The sequence below is a fragment of the Phasianus colchicus genome, chromosome Z (assembly GCF_987193195.1).
Source record: "Phasianus colchicus chromosome Z, bPhaCol1.hap1.1, whole genome shotgun sequence".
In the NCBI taxonomy this organism is placed as follows: Eukaryota; Metazoa; Chordata; class Aves; order Galliformes; family Phasianidae; genus Phasianus; species Phasianus colchicus.
This window is the reverse complement of record NC_143476.1, coordinates 76273624-76289374: the sequence shown is the minus strand read 5'-3', so window position 1 is coordinate 76289374 and position 15751 is coordinate 76273624. Positions and strand designations below refer to the sequence as shown.

The window sequence follows — 15751 nt, the reverse complement described above, 5'->3', positions numbered from 1 at the left end:
AGGTGTCTGCATGAGGAGCTACGAGATATGGCCTCGTTTGTGGTAGCAATGGTAATGAGAAGATGATTGGACTAGATGATCTTACAGGTCATTTCCAACCTTGTGATTCTATGATTCTATTATTCTATGTCTCACAGCTGTTATGAAGGCACTGTTGCTAGAAGAATGTTGCCCATGCAGTCCATTTTTCATTGGGTCAAAGAGTAGGAAGACAGAAGGAATCAAATCTGGAGTATATGATGGATGTGAGAGGACTGTCCAGGCAAGACAGACAATGTTTTCCACAGTCTTCAAACTGCTATGAGATTTGGCTTTTTTATGGTGCTAAAAAAAGAGGTTTTCTCTGGCCAAACGTCAGAAGTTCGATACCTCAGCTAAATCAGCATTACTAGGTAATACTCAGATTTGATTGTTTGCACAGGTTCCAGGAGACCCACAAGGGTCATTCATTTCCTATCCCAATACAAAGTGCACATGACTTTATTTGCTGAGGGCTGTGTCTTGAACTATTTTGTCAATGGGAAATTCACGTCACCTCTCATGGACTGCAGTTCGTAGTGGCTACATAATGTCTCATCACAAAAAATAATGCAATCTAGGAATCTGTCATCTTCAGCCTTGTATTCATTTAGTAGGTTCTGACAAACGTTCACACAGTATCCTCTCTGTTCCATGTGTGAGCATTCATGGGATGCATCTGGTGCAAACTTTGCAATATTCCAACATTGTCTCTATTGTTTTCAGTGCATTGAAGCCAATGTTCAGCTCTGTACACAGTTCCCTGGGCATAATGAACCATTTCACATGGATGAACTGATTGAGGTGCTCTTCATTTTGCAGTTTGACAGTTGTGTATGGTGATCCAGAATGTGGCGTGTCTTTCACGTCACTGTTGCCACTGCTGAATTGCACCACCCACAGCCTCACTGTGCTCACATCAGCTGTTTGGTATCCATAAACATTCAGTAATAATTGATGAATGTCAATTTTTTCCATATGGAGGAATTCAATTCCATGTCTTTGGTTTGTATGCACTTCCGTGTCAGACGTCATTCTGTCAGACTGACTCTGTCCTGTCATTTGCTGCACAGCAACAAAATGCAATGGAAAATGGAACCCTGGTAGGAAGGTTCAACCGTTATTGCCATGCCACTAGTATCTGCCTCTGATATAGTGGGGCAACATAATAAAAAAGGAGGCATTCCTTTTGGAGCAGTCCTTGTATACTGTTTGTAAGCAGTATATCTCATTTTACTGTTTCTCATTATTTCTTGGTTTTAGATTATATGATGACAAAAAGTACTTTCATCTGACTGCATTATTTGATCCCTATCTCTTTTACCTCTGTGTCTTCTCTTTTTTGTATGTTTATTTGTTTGTTTGCTTGCTTCCTTGCATTTTGGTTGATTGGTTGGTTGTTCCTTGCCTGGGTTTTTTTGTTGTTGTTTTTTGTACAGAAATTATCTATGGACATGAAAGAAAAGTATGGTATTTAGACTTGTATAGGCTGGTCTAGATGTAGTTTAGTTTTAAGAACAAAATTTAAAAACCTGGTGTTTAACTCAGAAAGCCACTACTTGTGGTGTTAGATGAAGTCACTGTAAGACACATAAGAATGTATGCAGGAGGTAAATGTTGCACAAGCACCAAGGCTGATTTGCTGAGATGCTTAGTTCTTTCACAGTAGGTTTTCAGGACTTTGATAATCTTTTTCACCAGACTGAGGACATAAATTCTGTCTTTGCAACAATTCCTGGAGGTTAACATATTTCACTGAAGCAAGAGAATGAATTCCAAGAATAAAAAGCTCTTTACAATAAATAGTACCATGTTTCACAGTGGGTAACCACATAAGAGGGTTGGACAGTCTGGTCATTCATCAAAATACCTATTTGTCTTTTTAGATTTCTTGATCATATCTACCCTTAGAATAGTGCAATCTCCTCTAAAACAAATGTCATCTATGTTCCTGAATTATGCATAATGCTCTCTAATTATTTGTATAGACATTTCCATATTGCTGATCATTGCAATATATTGGTCTCCAGAATAATTTAGTTTCATTAACCTTCAACTGACTTTATACAAACTAAACCATGTCTTCTTTGACAAGCATGGCTAAATTTTATTCTTGTTCAATAACCACCTTTCCAGGAAAACTGTGGGAAGTGGAAACTGTGAAGCAGGAAGAAAAGTATAAACACAGTTTCATATGATCTCTGAGAAATAATAGAAACATAATGCCTGTAAATCACTGTTTTCAACCTTAAACTTGGTTTGCTGATCATTTTCAGGTTGTCTTAATATATAGTAAATATCTACAGAGATATTTTTGACAGATGAGCACTGATTTTGGCAGCTTAACAGGAACTGTCAGCTCTGATCTCCCCCCAGGCCTCTGTGAAATACATCAGAAATTTTTTGGCACCTATGACAAACTGATCTGTTCCAAGTAGTCTGTATTCTCATTTTTCAAGAATTCTAGTGATTGTTAAGAATAATTTTGTGCAAAGAAATAGACTGTAACTTTGCATGTGAATAACTGAGAAGTGTGAATGAACCAACTAAATCAAACCTTTTTCTAACTCATTTTTTGAATAATCACCATATGTTCTGAATATGATACAAATTCTAACTAAAAAGAAAGAAATAAATCTGTTGTCTGCTAATGTTTGGCCACTCATTCTGGAGTAGTTAGTATCAGTTTAGAGCAGAAAAATAGGGCAATCTGTGGATGTGGATCTGGTTTTCTTTCTCAATCTGCAGTGAAGTACAACAAATTTTTAATAAAGAAAAAAAAAGAAAAGGAAAGAAATTTATAGGAATTAAATGATGAGATTTATTGGGAAAAAAAGTGACAGTTTCAATAGAGGGAAAAAAATGTGCTTATCAATACAGTTTTAGTAAATAAAAATCTCCTCAAAGAGAAATATGTGTAAGACATTTCTTGCACTTGGGTAAAGAAGGGCTAAAGAGAAAATTAAGTAGCAGTTACTGAAATAAAAGCCTTTATTTTGGATCTGTATCTTCTTCAAAGTTTGGTGTCTGAAAACAAATTTTTGCAATGGAAACTGCCAGAGGCTTTATTATTGGAGATTATGCAGTTTTGTGGTTATGGCTATAAAATTTTCCATGTTATTCACCCATCTCAATTTGAAAATTTCTGTAAAACTAAAACCAGATGTTACAGAGAAAGTACTGTTGCATCTGTTCAATTTAATTTTTAATTTTCCTTCCTTTTCCTTCCTTTTCCTTCCTTCCTCTTCCTCTCTTCCTTCCTTCATAAAATGATAGAATGACAGAATGATAGAATGACAGAATGATAGAATGATAGAATGATAGAATGATAGAATGATAGAATGATAGAATCACAGAATCATAGAATCATAGAATCATAGAATGATTTGGGTTGAAAGGACCGCTAAGATCAATGAGTTCCAGCCCCTCTGCAATAGAGCAGAGGGACAGAATCACCTCCCTTGACCTGCTGGTGACATTTCTCTTGATGCTACACAGGATATGGTTGGCCTTCTGGGCTGCAACTGCACATAACCAGCTCATGTTGAATCTTTCATTTACCCAAAACCTTCTCCTCGTGCAAGCTGTTCTAAATCCATTCTCTGCCCAATCTGTATCTGTGCTTGAGATTGCCCCCCTTACATTTGGCTTTGTTGATCTTCATGTGGTTGACATGGGCCCTCCTCTCAAGCCTGACCATGTCCCTCTGGATAGCATCTGTTCCCTCCAGTGTGTCAACTGCACCACTCAGCTTGGTGTCTTCTGCAAACTTGCTGAAGGCGTGTTCAATTCCACTATCCATGTCACCTACAAAGATGTTAAATAGCACTGATCCCAACATTAATTGCTGAGGGATGTCACTCGTGTCTTTCTCCACTTGGACATTGAGCCACTGACCGCAACTCTCTGAATGCAACCATCCAGCCAAATCTTTATCCAGTGAGAAGTCCATCCATCAAATCCAATTTTTTTCCAGTTTGGCAACCAGGATGTCATGCAGAACACTGTCAGATGCTTTGCACAAGTCCAGGTTGATGTTGTCTGTTGCTTATCCTTTATCCACTGACATTGTAACTCCATCACAAATGCCCCCAAGTTTGTCAGGCATGCCTTCCCCTTGGTGAAACCATCTTGGTTACCACCAGTCTCATCATCTTTATTTTCCATGTGCCGTAGTAGCACTTTTTCTTAAAGTTATTTTTCCAGAATATCTACTTCTTTACATCAAAAGGTATCCCTGAAATAAATAATTCTTTAACATAGAAGTCAAACAGGAAAGAGTTGATAAAAGGAATGCAAGCTGTAGTGGCACAAGCATGCACACTTCCTTATCTTGTTTTTCAGATAAAAAAATAGGCATAGAAAGTCATGAATATAAAGGAAGGTTGCTCTTTCTTAGTTGAAGTCATACTTAATGAAGAACTAAAGTAGAAGACAAACTTAAACAAAAGTAAGTTTTCTGACTTCAAGTGTTTCTACTCCAGCCTCTTTTGATAAAAACTTTCAGTAGGAGGTAGAGGTTTTTACATAAGTCATTTTCTTTGAGGAGAATATAGCAATAGAAAGCAAGAGAGAGCGTGTGATAATACTGGTTTCAAGCACATCAGGTATTCCAAACTCACAGTCCCTCTAAAGAAGCAAGACAGAAAAATTTGCGGGTTTTCTTAAGATGAAGAAATGACCTCTTTGATTTTATTTGAACATTATGTGTAGATTGTATTTCAAGTAGTAACTGTATAGGAAAAAATTAATATTTGAAATTCTGAGTTTTTCTTAGAACAAAAACACTATGAAGATTTTTTACTTTTTCCTAAAATAGACTACATGCCTTTGCTTTCTGCCCTAACATTTATTTCTGAACTTTTGTCTGAACTTCAAACAGAACTTCAAACACAAAACATACTGAGAGGAGAGCAGTGTCTATTATGTTTCTATAAAGGATATAATATTGAAGTTTTAAAAATATCAAAACGTGTCACTGAAATTAAGAGTTATTTTCTCTTTGCAGTTTTGAAAGTTCCCACAGTAGATAAATATAAAACAAAATTAATTAGATTCCCATTTGACAAATAAAATATGTTTTATTACTCCTTAAAATTTAGTGAGTTTTAGCTACAGGATTTCTGAGGTTGGGTTCTTTTTTTTTTTTTAATGATTTCAAATTCAAAGTGAATTCTAAGATTTTTTTTTTTTTTTACACTGTCCTGTAGTCAATAGGAATTTCAATATTGTCAATACAGTTCATAATACAGTTTATTCCTAGAAATAGCAAAATAAATAACTTTCAGGTAAGTAAAAAATAAAATAAAATAAAATAAAATTTAAAAAGGGCAATTTGCAGAGTAAATATTGCTTTAAAAGGAGTAGATACAACAGAATACACCTTAAAATAATGAAAAAAAAAAAAAAAAAAAAAAACTCAAAACAAAACATTGCTCTGTACCATAAATAGGAATATATGGATTCCTATGTATGAATGACAGAAATAGAACTAAAAACACTGGTATTCTAAGAAAACTAACACTTGAGATCTGCAGAGACATCTTTGTGTGTACTGCAAAAGGAGACCAGAGAGCCCCGATATGATAGTGAACATGGCTTTGTGGAAATACAAGTAATTTGGTAAAAGTCTTATCAAATTTAAAAAAGAGAGATCATTGCAGCAGACTCCAGTCTATAATTCCCATTGTGTGAAAAAGATCATTTCAAATGGATCCTGACCTTCTGCTAAGAATGTGACGTGGAATGTAAAAGAGCCTTAAGAGGATGATCTAAAAATATATATACACCATGAATTTAGTTTGCTCCCTGTTTCACCCTAAGCTAGTATATCTGATTACTTATGCCACCTGCAGTAATTTTTTCCCAATCTCTGTAAACTTTCCCAAATGACACTCAGTGTTCAAGTGGTGGAAGACTTTGTCCACAATCTAACCCAGAAAAATATCTTTAATCACTGTCAAAATTTTGGCTTAGTCCCTGAATTAACTGCACTGGAACCTCAATCTAGAATCTGTTAAAATATTTCTCTCTAAAGCAGAACTCATCACTTAAGCAGTATTTCTCTTCACCATAGATCAAATGATCACCAAAAGGCCACATATGAAGGTATTTTGAAAATCAGCCAAATAGCTTTCTGTCTTAAGTAATTACAATGGTTCTGTGGGCTCAAGCTTTTTTACAGTTGGCATGTAATTCTAAAAAGATCTTGAGTGCCTGAAAACACTACAGCAGTACTATTTACAGATCAGACCAGGATACAAATGCAGCATACCAAATGAATTCTTGCAGCTGAACAGCTGCTACTTCAAGTTGATGGAAATGCATTTCCTACCTCAAAGTGTTACTGCTTTGCAGTATGAGACAACTGTAGCATCACACACAGTAAAGCGGTTAAGTGGCTACATATATACATAGAATATAAAGGAAGAAAAAATACTATCAAAAAACTTCCCAATTCTGAAATTTTGCAATAAGACATTTCAGCACTCCAAAGAAGTCCTTCAGTAAATGTCAAAATTGCCCAATTACCACAAGGATTATCACAAGAAATACCATAAGGACAGATGAATAAGGAGAGTAGAGAGATCATACTAATTCTGTCAGTCTATACCCTGGGCTGCATTAAAAGGAGCGTGTCCAGCAGGTCAAGGGAAGAGATCCTGCTCCCCTACTCTGCATAGGTGAGACCTCACCTGGGGTACTGCATTCAGATGTGGAGTCCTCAATACAGGACAGGCATGAATCTGTTGGAGCGTATCCAGACGAGGACCACAGCAATCATCCAAGGCATGGGGCACCTCTCCTACATGAACAGGCTGAAAGAGCTGGGGCTGTTCAGCCTGGAGAAGACTCCAGGAAGATCTAAGAGAGGCCTTGCAGTGTGTAAAAGGAGTCTGTAAGAAGAAAGGGGACAGACTCTTTAACAAGGTGTGCCATGACAGGACAAGGGGAAATGGTTTTGGATTAAAGAATGAAGATTTAGATTGGTCATAAGGAAAAAGTTTTTTGTAATAAGAGTACTGAAGGAGTAGAGCAGGTTGTTGAGATTTCATGTAATAGAGTTTTGGAAATATGAGGATAAATCGACTACAGAATTTTATCTAGTCCACTCCTTACCCAAAGGTAGAATTATATATTCCTATGTCATCCTGGACAGATGTTTGTAACACGTCAGTGGACACTGAATATAGAACTTTTGTACAATTTTCTATATAGATATCTGCATGCATATATATATATGCTAATACCATCCAGGTATTATATACAGATATATATACACATATAGGTACATATGTATGTGCATGTATATATATATTATTCTAGTTCAAGCAAGAGGATTTTCTAAGCATGCTTTATTGTATTAAAAAATAACAGTCAACTAACAAATACACATGGACCAGTCTTGAATAATCTCATTCTTTTTTGCCTTCCTAGTAGTTGGTATAAGGATTAAATTGTTGGTTGTTGTTGGTGAAGAGAAAACTCCGCAACACAGCTCAGGGTTTAATTTCAAGGTTTGTAAGCCTTTGGGAGGCACTACTTTTCAAGGCTGCCTACTATCAACATCCTGGTGAATGTTCATTTTTTAGGAGTCCTCTTCTTAGCAAGTCCTGTTCTTTTAGGAAGTAACTACCAACAAAATCTTTTTGCTAAAGATTCTGCAGACTGAAAGGTAAAATGCTTAAAACCTTTTGGAGAGTGACCTCATTAAGTCTTCCCTTCTGCTCTTTCTATTTCTTTTTCCTCTATGTCTTTTTCCAGCTATGAAATGTACCTACAAGCCCTAGTTTACTATTGCTATTATTTAAAAAGAGAAAGGAACAAAGTAAAAATTATCATATTGGAGGTAAGGGAAATGTCTTCCTGTGTTATAATTACACTTTAAAGTGATCAAAAGACATTTTTTCTGGCATTAGTTTTAGAAAGAAAGTTGATAGTAATTAGCAAGCAGCTAATGACCAAGGCAGTAATCAAACCCAAATATTTAGGTGTATTTTGTCCTTACATTGTATTTATATATCTTTATTTTTATTTAAAATATAAAGTTTAAAATATTTGTACAACAGATGCACAGATGAAATTAAAGTCTTAGTACATCTTTAGATGACCTAAATAGATAGACTGTATTGTTGGTTAGAGATGAAGGGTTTGTCCCACAAATGTTTTAGGTAAGTATTAGCAGCTTAATTACATCATCTTAATTTCTACTTTCCTTCTGAACTGGACCTTTTACTGAAGTCAGTAAAATGTTGAACTCTGAAGTGGATACTGAAGTGTTGGGGCTTTTTGTTTCTAATTGAACACAAGCAACTTATATGTACATATATTTAGAGAATGACATCCAGAGCTCTCTTCCAACCTGAATTATTCTATGACCTGAAATTAATTGGTCAAATGCTTATGAATTTAAAACTCAGAGAAAATGAACAGTAAATCATTTTCACGTTTCATTTTCTGGATCAGATATGTCAAAGATTTCAAGATGTCTCCCACAGTGCTCTAAAGTAATATTCACTTTTAAATGTAAACTAGTAACAAAGAAATGTCTGTATTGTTCATAGGAGATTTTGCCACCAACAAAAGCGCAGCAGTAATGAACATAAATTATACTTTTTGTCAAGAAAGGAAATATTTTTTTTTAACATTGAGTGGTAAAGACAGTACTCAGTAAATTGTTTCTCTATCTTTAACTCAGTTAGCAAACTATACTTACAGTGAAGAAATGCAGGTCTAAATATTATTACCAATAAAAACAGCAGAATTCTGATATGTTGACTTCAGAGTACAGACACATAATGTTTATAAAATTGGTTTGTCTATGAAGGCAAGCACACTTCAAAGTTTAATTGTTTTGGTGATTATTTTGCTGTGAAGGACAAGCCAGTCGTTAGATTTTTAAAAGTTACTTGCTTTTTATTTTCAGCTGAGCTGATGACACTGAACCAGTATTTGCTATAGGCAGATAGAGCTCTGGATTCACAGTCTGAACATTATCAACTGAACATTAAGCTGAAATGAGATCACCTTTACAGATTACTAAAATATCTGTAGGATTTTGACATACATTATCTTATCAAGATCTCCCTTTTCCACCCTCATTCATGAATAGAATTCTCTGAGAAGTATTTTGGATTTTTCTTAACTATTGAATTTGTTCCTTTAAGTACAGATATTACTTCTTTTATTTTAATCTAATTAGACTCAAGCTTCAATAATATTTATTCCACAAAATTTTGGTCAAAAGAGTGTTGCAAATTAAACATTATTTGTATCTTGCACCACATAATGCTAAAATTAATTATTAAAGCATAGAAGATTTTTGAAAAGGAATACATACATCTTTAGTTTATTTTGCCTTAAAAAAACATACCTATGTCAGTGTGCATGTCTGAGCAAAAAGTATGTTTGAAATGAGAATGTTATATATGAAAAAGCAAATACTCACACACAGATCTATATCATTTCTCAGCTTTATGTCCTTAAAATGTTCTATCTCTGTAGCCCTCCTCTGGATGCTCTTTCATAGTTTTATGTCCTTCTTATATTCTGGTGCCCAAACCCACAAGCAGTGCTGGAGGCTGCAGCAGGCAGAGCACAGTGGGACAACCTCTTCCCTCGCCTGGCTGGCAGCAATGGACCTGATGCACCCCAGGGGATGAGTGGCACTTCTGGCTGCCAGGGCACACTGTGACACATGGACAACTTGACACCAACCAGAAGCCCCAGGTCCCTTTCAGTGGGGCTGCTCTCCAGACTCTCCTTCCCCATCCTATACACATAGCCTCATCCCAGCTGCAGAACCCAGAACTTGCCCTGCTTCATGCAGGCAGTGACCATCTTTGAATTTGTCAAGACCTTGGTGCGAGTGCTCTCTACCCTCAAGGGAGGCAACAATCCTTCCAATTTAGCACCATCCACAAATTTAATATAACTTTCTGATCTTCACTGGCATCATCAGTGAAAACATTAAAGAGAACTGGTTCAAAAAGGGAGCCCTGAAGAACCCCCAAAGTGGCACACAGGGCAGCTCTCAGTTTGCAACCTCCCCACGCCCAGCACAGCCATATTTTGGTCATCATGGGACATTCTTAGGGTCATACCGCCATGGCTTTCTGATGTCATGAGACACCTCCCTGACAACCACTATAAATACAGGCTCCCTGACAACAGAACACCACTTGTTAACCAACTAGTGTCTTAGTATGCTTGTGGTCCCAGGAGCAGTTTTGAAAGTCCCTTCCCACCATTTATGTTGTCCTTAGTAGAGGAGGATGGATCCTCCTTCACCAAAGAAGCCAAGGCTTCAGGGGAGCAGCAGCAAACTGGAGCCAATGGATGTCAATCCACCTGACTGCAGCATTGAGCCCACGGAGGTGGACATTCCTCCAGAGGAAGAGCTCATAGAGATGAATCCACCTCCATCGGGGCATGGCAGGCACCTCCACATCATGTCTGCCTGGAGACATGCTACATCTATGAGTGGCACACCAGTGGCTCTCAGTTTTGATCTTGGCATTGAGCAGTCACCATCTGCCAGAGAGCCCCCATGCAAGTGCCCACACCCTACTGCCCTTTCTTTCCATTCACCATCCTCATCCTTCCCCAGGACCTCTCACTTCCTCTTTCCCAAGCTCTGAGGAAAAGGAGGGGACTGGGACTGGCATCCTCTGAGCTGCTGTGCTGGGACAGCAGGAGGAGTCCAGCAGACTGAGCTCCCTGCAGCCTCCAAGCGGTGACAGAGAAGTCACAGAGGCAGCTGTTCCTTCGGATAACCAGAAGACTTTGGTTTGGATGGGAAGAAGGACTGAAATGCAGCAAGAAGGTCCATTCCAGTTGCTTCATTAGGACTTTTGCTTCACCACTTCAGCAATTTTAAAGGACAACACAAAATAATAAAAACCTCAGCACTTTTTAAAATAGCAAAACCAGTTCATGCTCTCCATTTTGGCACTTGATGATCTGCCTGGGGACTCCCGTGTCCCCTCCCGCTCTGCCCAGTGGCAACGACTCTGCCCTGTAGGGTGAGGGCCCAACCCAGTCATCAGTACTGGGCAGGGGGCCAGCACTCTGGCAGCCCAGGGCAGGCTGAACACACAGTCTTTGCTCAGTGATGGGCATTGAAGGCTGAGAAGGGATAGAGAGGAACTGTCACAGCCTCCACCCAGCACAGAGGCACAGTACCTACATCCCTGATGGCCTCTGCAACCACAGGAACTGCTGTGCCATCCAGACACAGCTCCATAAGCAACATGTGACCAACTGGGGCTCAGGCTGCAGGGCGGATCTGGCTCTGTCAGCACCCAGAATGATTTAATCATAAGTGAAAAAAAGTCGAAAAGACCAACAGGACTGTTATTCAATGATTTTTAGTTAAATGTTGATATTTTGTTAAGCTCACAACTTACCACATTAACAGTCTCAACTTCTTAACTAAATGTATCATAGACTAGGAAAAATTTACCAATTCTTTTTCAATGTCCATATAATAAGAATTTGCTAAAATTTAGATTATCTTAAAATTACTATTTATATATCTATTTGCTTGATATGGGGACAGGCTGAGAGAGCTGGGGCTCTTCAGCTGGGAGAAAAGAAAGCTCCAGGATGACCTTATAGCCTTCCAGTAGCTGAAGGAGGCCTACGAAAGCTGGAGAGGGACTTTTAATAAGGTCAGGTAGTGACAGGACAAGCAGAAATGGTTTTAAAGTGGAAGAGGGTCAACTTAGACTAGATATCAGGAAGAAATTATTTAGTATGAGGGTGGTGAGACACTGGAATGGGTTGATCAATGAGGCTGTGAATGCCCCCTCCTTGGAAGGTCAGGCTGGAGGGGGCTTTGAGCAAATTAGTCTAGTGGGAGGTGTCCCCACCTATAGCAGGGGATTGGAACTAGATGATCTTAAAAGTCTCTTCCAACTCAAACCATTGTATTATTCTATGTTCTATGAAATATACAGTAAACATGTATGTATTTAATAAATACATACATATGTATATTTGAGTTTCTGTAGCATGAGTAATTCTCATTTTCAAACATTGATTTTAAATCTACTTGGGACTATATGTTACCAAATATTTCACAGATAAAGATTTCTATGCCTGAGTTTAAATTTGAAAATAACTTTAAAATATTGAAGAATTTTATTGTGATTAAAACACATAGTCTTTCATTTTTTTAAACAATTCTTTACTTAGGACCTGGTCCAGGCTCCTTATATCTGTCATGGTTTTATGATTTTTATTATCAGTACTCCACATCATAACATTCTGTAAAGCTTGTGGAATTAAAGATAAATAAAAAAGTTAATACTCCAGTTCTGTGGAATGACTTCCAGATGCCTGATCCTCAGAAGAGAAGAACTACATACCTCAGAGGACAATACTATGTTCAGAGGGGAAGATAAGACCCACAAGTGACAGGATTCTCTCTCATTGCCTGGCAGTATGTGAGTGGTTCCCCAGCAATTCCACGTTCAATTCAAAGTAAGGCTTTCCAGTTTGGACATTCTCTCCCTCATTTTATTTGATTTATTAGCCTCAATTCCAATTATATTGTATTCTATTCTGTTATCTTGCATTCCAATATCATATTTAGTAAAATTAACTTCCTCCTCAGATCGTTGCTGCTGTTCTGTTTTTGGGCACAGCTTCCATCTCCCTACTCTCCCCCTTTTCCCCTTCCCTTTCTTTGGGCTGGTGGCCTGCAGACCTACTGCCCTGTCAGGATACAGACTGATCTAGATAACTCTGTGAAAATATCCTATTTCCTTATTAAAATATAGAGTCTTTCTGGATCATCCCTTCCAAGGTTGAATGTGGTTGTAGAAGCCTTATGAGAGTCCTTATTTTTTTTAAAAGAAGAGTTCTTGGTGCTTTCTTAATTTAATTTTGAATTATTGGTCTTGGAAGAGAATGGGAGCACAGTTGAAATAAATTACATTTACTGTTTTACATGGTAGAGTCTAAAATTATAACTGACTTGAAATTAAATACCTTATTTTCATTATAAAACTATTTAGAATATTTGTATTTGATTTATTATTGTAAAATATAGACAAATAAAATAGTTCATTTTGAATTTTTTTCTGCATTTTCCAAGCTGAAAATGTGTTTTCTTCTAATAGCCATAATAATCACACTGTTACATACATAACATACTATCATATAGCTGATAGTTAGCCAATAAAGGGCAGAGAAGACTGAGGGGAGCCCTCATAGCAGCTGCAGCTCCTCAAGGGGCTCATAGCACTGACTATTGCTCTCTAATGGTAACGACAGAGCTAAAGTGAACAGCATGGGCTGTGGGGAGGATCAGATGGGAGTTAGGGAGAGATTCTGCCCCAGAGGGGAGTCAGACCCTGGAACTGGATGTCCAGGGCACTGGTCACAGCCCCAGTCCACCAGAGTTCAGGAAATGTTTGGACAATTCTCTCAGACATAGGGTTCAAATTTTGGATGGCCCTGTGTGGAGCTGGGAGTTGGTCTCAATGATCTCAGTGAGTCCCTACCAACCTGTGACATTTTACAATTTTCTGATTGCAGGATAAGTTAGTAATTGTAGAGAGTTATGACATCTCCACTCAGCCTCCTTGCCACAAGACTAACCAGACCCAGTTCCCTCAGGATGTTGTGATGGGTAAATGATGTAGTCTCCACAAATTACAACTAAAGCCTAAAGAAAATCAGCCTACTCCTCGTCATGAATAACAAACAGTTTTCATTTTCAGACTTGGCATCCACATTTCAAATTATTTGTTCAAACAGAAACACCAAAAACAAAACAAGAGTAACTGTTCAGTCAAATCCATATTGTGACCTCTACAAACTGTCTTTTAAACCATTGCCTTTTTGAATAGGAAAGTTGTTGTAAGCATAGTGATAATTTATTTAAAATTATTTACAGGTTATAAAATATGGTTAATAATATACAGAACTCACATTGTGTATTATCAAGATACTGGAAGAAGCTAATTCACTTGAGTAGCAAGAAAAACTGATATTCATCTGAGTGAGCAGGCACCAGCTGTCCTGAGAGAAGGCAGTGGAGAATTAAAAAAAAAAAAAAAGAAGACACCGAAAGGTATACTTCTGTAATTTGTCAACCCACCAGTCTAAAGGTTTCAAACAGTTTCTTTATATAGATATACACTATTTGCTTTTGTCTCAGAAAAATATTCAAAGAATTATCATTTGCCCTATCTCAAAGAATTCAGCCTTTTGCACACAGAAGGGTTATACATAACTTGGATTTTATTCATACAAAACAGTACAATTTAGGAAGATATATAATTCTCAGTAGACCATAAAACATTCCGTTTTTCAGATAGATACTTAAAAATGCTGATTAATGCAAAGATATGTATTATCATATACAATGTGACGTAATGGAGTTACAACGCACAGAATAATTTTAATTCCACTTCTGATATATTCTTGCCAAAGAAGCTAAACACCAAACTGATAAAAAATATGATAAAGCATGTGCCTTCTTCTATGCTTGCACAAACTGTATTCCAGCCAGTATATACTATGCTTTTCAGTCTTAAGTAGAATGACAGAGAAATGTCACCGACCATGCAGATGTTCATTAATGTACAGCTAAAATCATTGCATCGCAGCCTAGAAACAATACAATGCAAAAATGAGACCTCTCAAAGATTGTGTAATCCAACAAGCACATCGAACAGGAGCGGTAGTTCAAATAAACAAGCAGTTCATTAGTTTGCTATTGCTGGTCCTAAATGTATAAAACTCTTCAAGAAAAAACAAGGCACGGTAGTCACAATCTGTTTAGGTCTGCTGAATCCAATCAAAATAGTTAGGAGAGTATATGTCGGTGCTGTGAGACTGAAGAATGCAAGTGGAGACACAGGATCTGAGCAACCCTCCACAGCCTGTTTTGAACCTGTTAATGTGCTCTGTGCACTTAATGGCATCTTATAAAACATCTGGTCTCAAACACTCAAATATTGATTCAGTATATGGAAATCTGGTATTACAGTACCACTGTTTCTAGGAACAGCTTATTTAAACAAATCTGACATGATTGTGCCATATGGCTTTCTTTCTGGAGTGCTTCGACTACATTTTTTAGGGGGAGGGGCGTGATTAATTGGAGTGATTTATCGGTCCTCTCATTTCCTTCAAGGTGGATGATGAGTAAGTTGTAAAAGCCACAAATTTTGGTGTCCAGGTTCATAAGGTCTTGCAGTTAATTGTCAACCAAATGACAAATCCCTGCTGTGCATTCACGTGTGACTCCAGTGAGTGGGTGATAGCACCTAAATTCTCTATAGAGTACAAATGCGCAAGCTAAAAAGGAAGTATGTTTTATAGGTTCTATGTGCTTTTACTGTGCCACATCTACCACACATTAGTGAAAGCAAATACAGGGAAATGAGAGGTTTTGAAGAAACAAATAGGTTGTGGCCCTTTTGCAAACACCATTAACAGCTAGAATATTGTACTTGTGTAAAGAATGAAGCTGAAGGCTCCAGGTAAGGTTTAAAGTCTAAGGAATTTTGTCCGCTTGAAGATGCTGTTTGTCCTGACATTCCTTCCTCACTAGTATAACTCTCCAAGGATGAATTGCAGGCCCTGCCATCTCAGACTATCTCAAAAAACTGCCATCTTTCTGTCAAAAATTTTGTTTGTCTCCTTAAGTACTTCTTATTCACACCAAATAATATCATTTGGTCAAATTGGATGATATCTAAATTCGGGATGCTCA

The 15751-nt window shown here is 37.5% G+C and overlaps 1 pseudogene; it reads left to right on the top strand.

Moving 5' to 3' along the window:
• Positions 1-6758: 6758 nt before the first annotated feature.
• LOC149913099 (uncharacterized) lies at positions 6759-10937 on the top strand (annotated as a pseudogene).
• The last annotated feature ends 4814 nt before the right edge of the window (positions 10938-15751 follow it).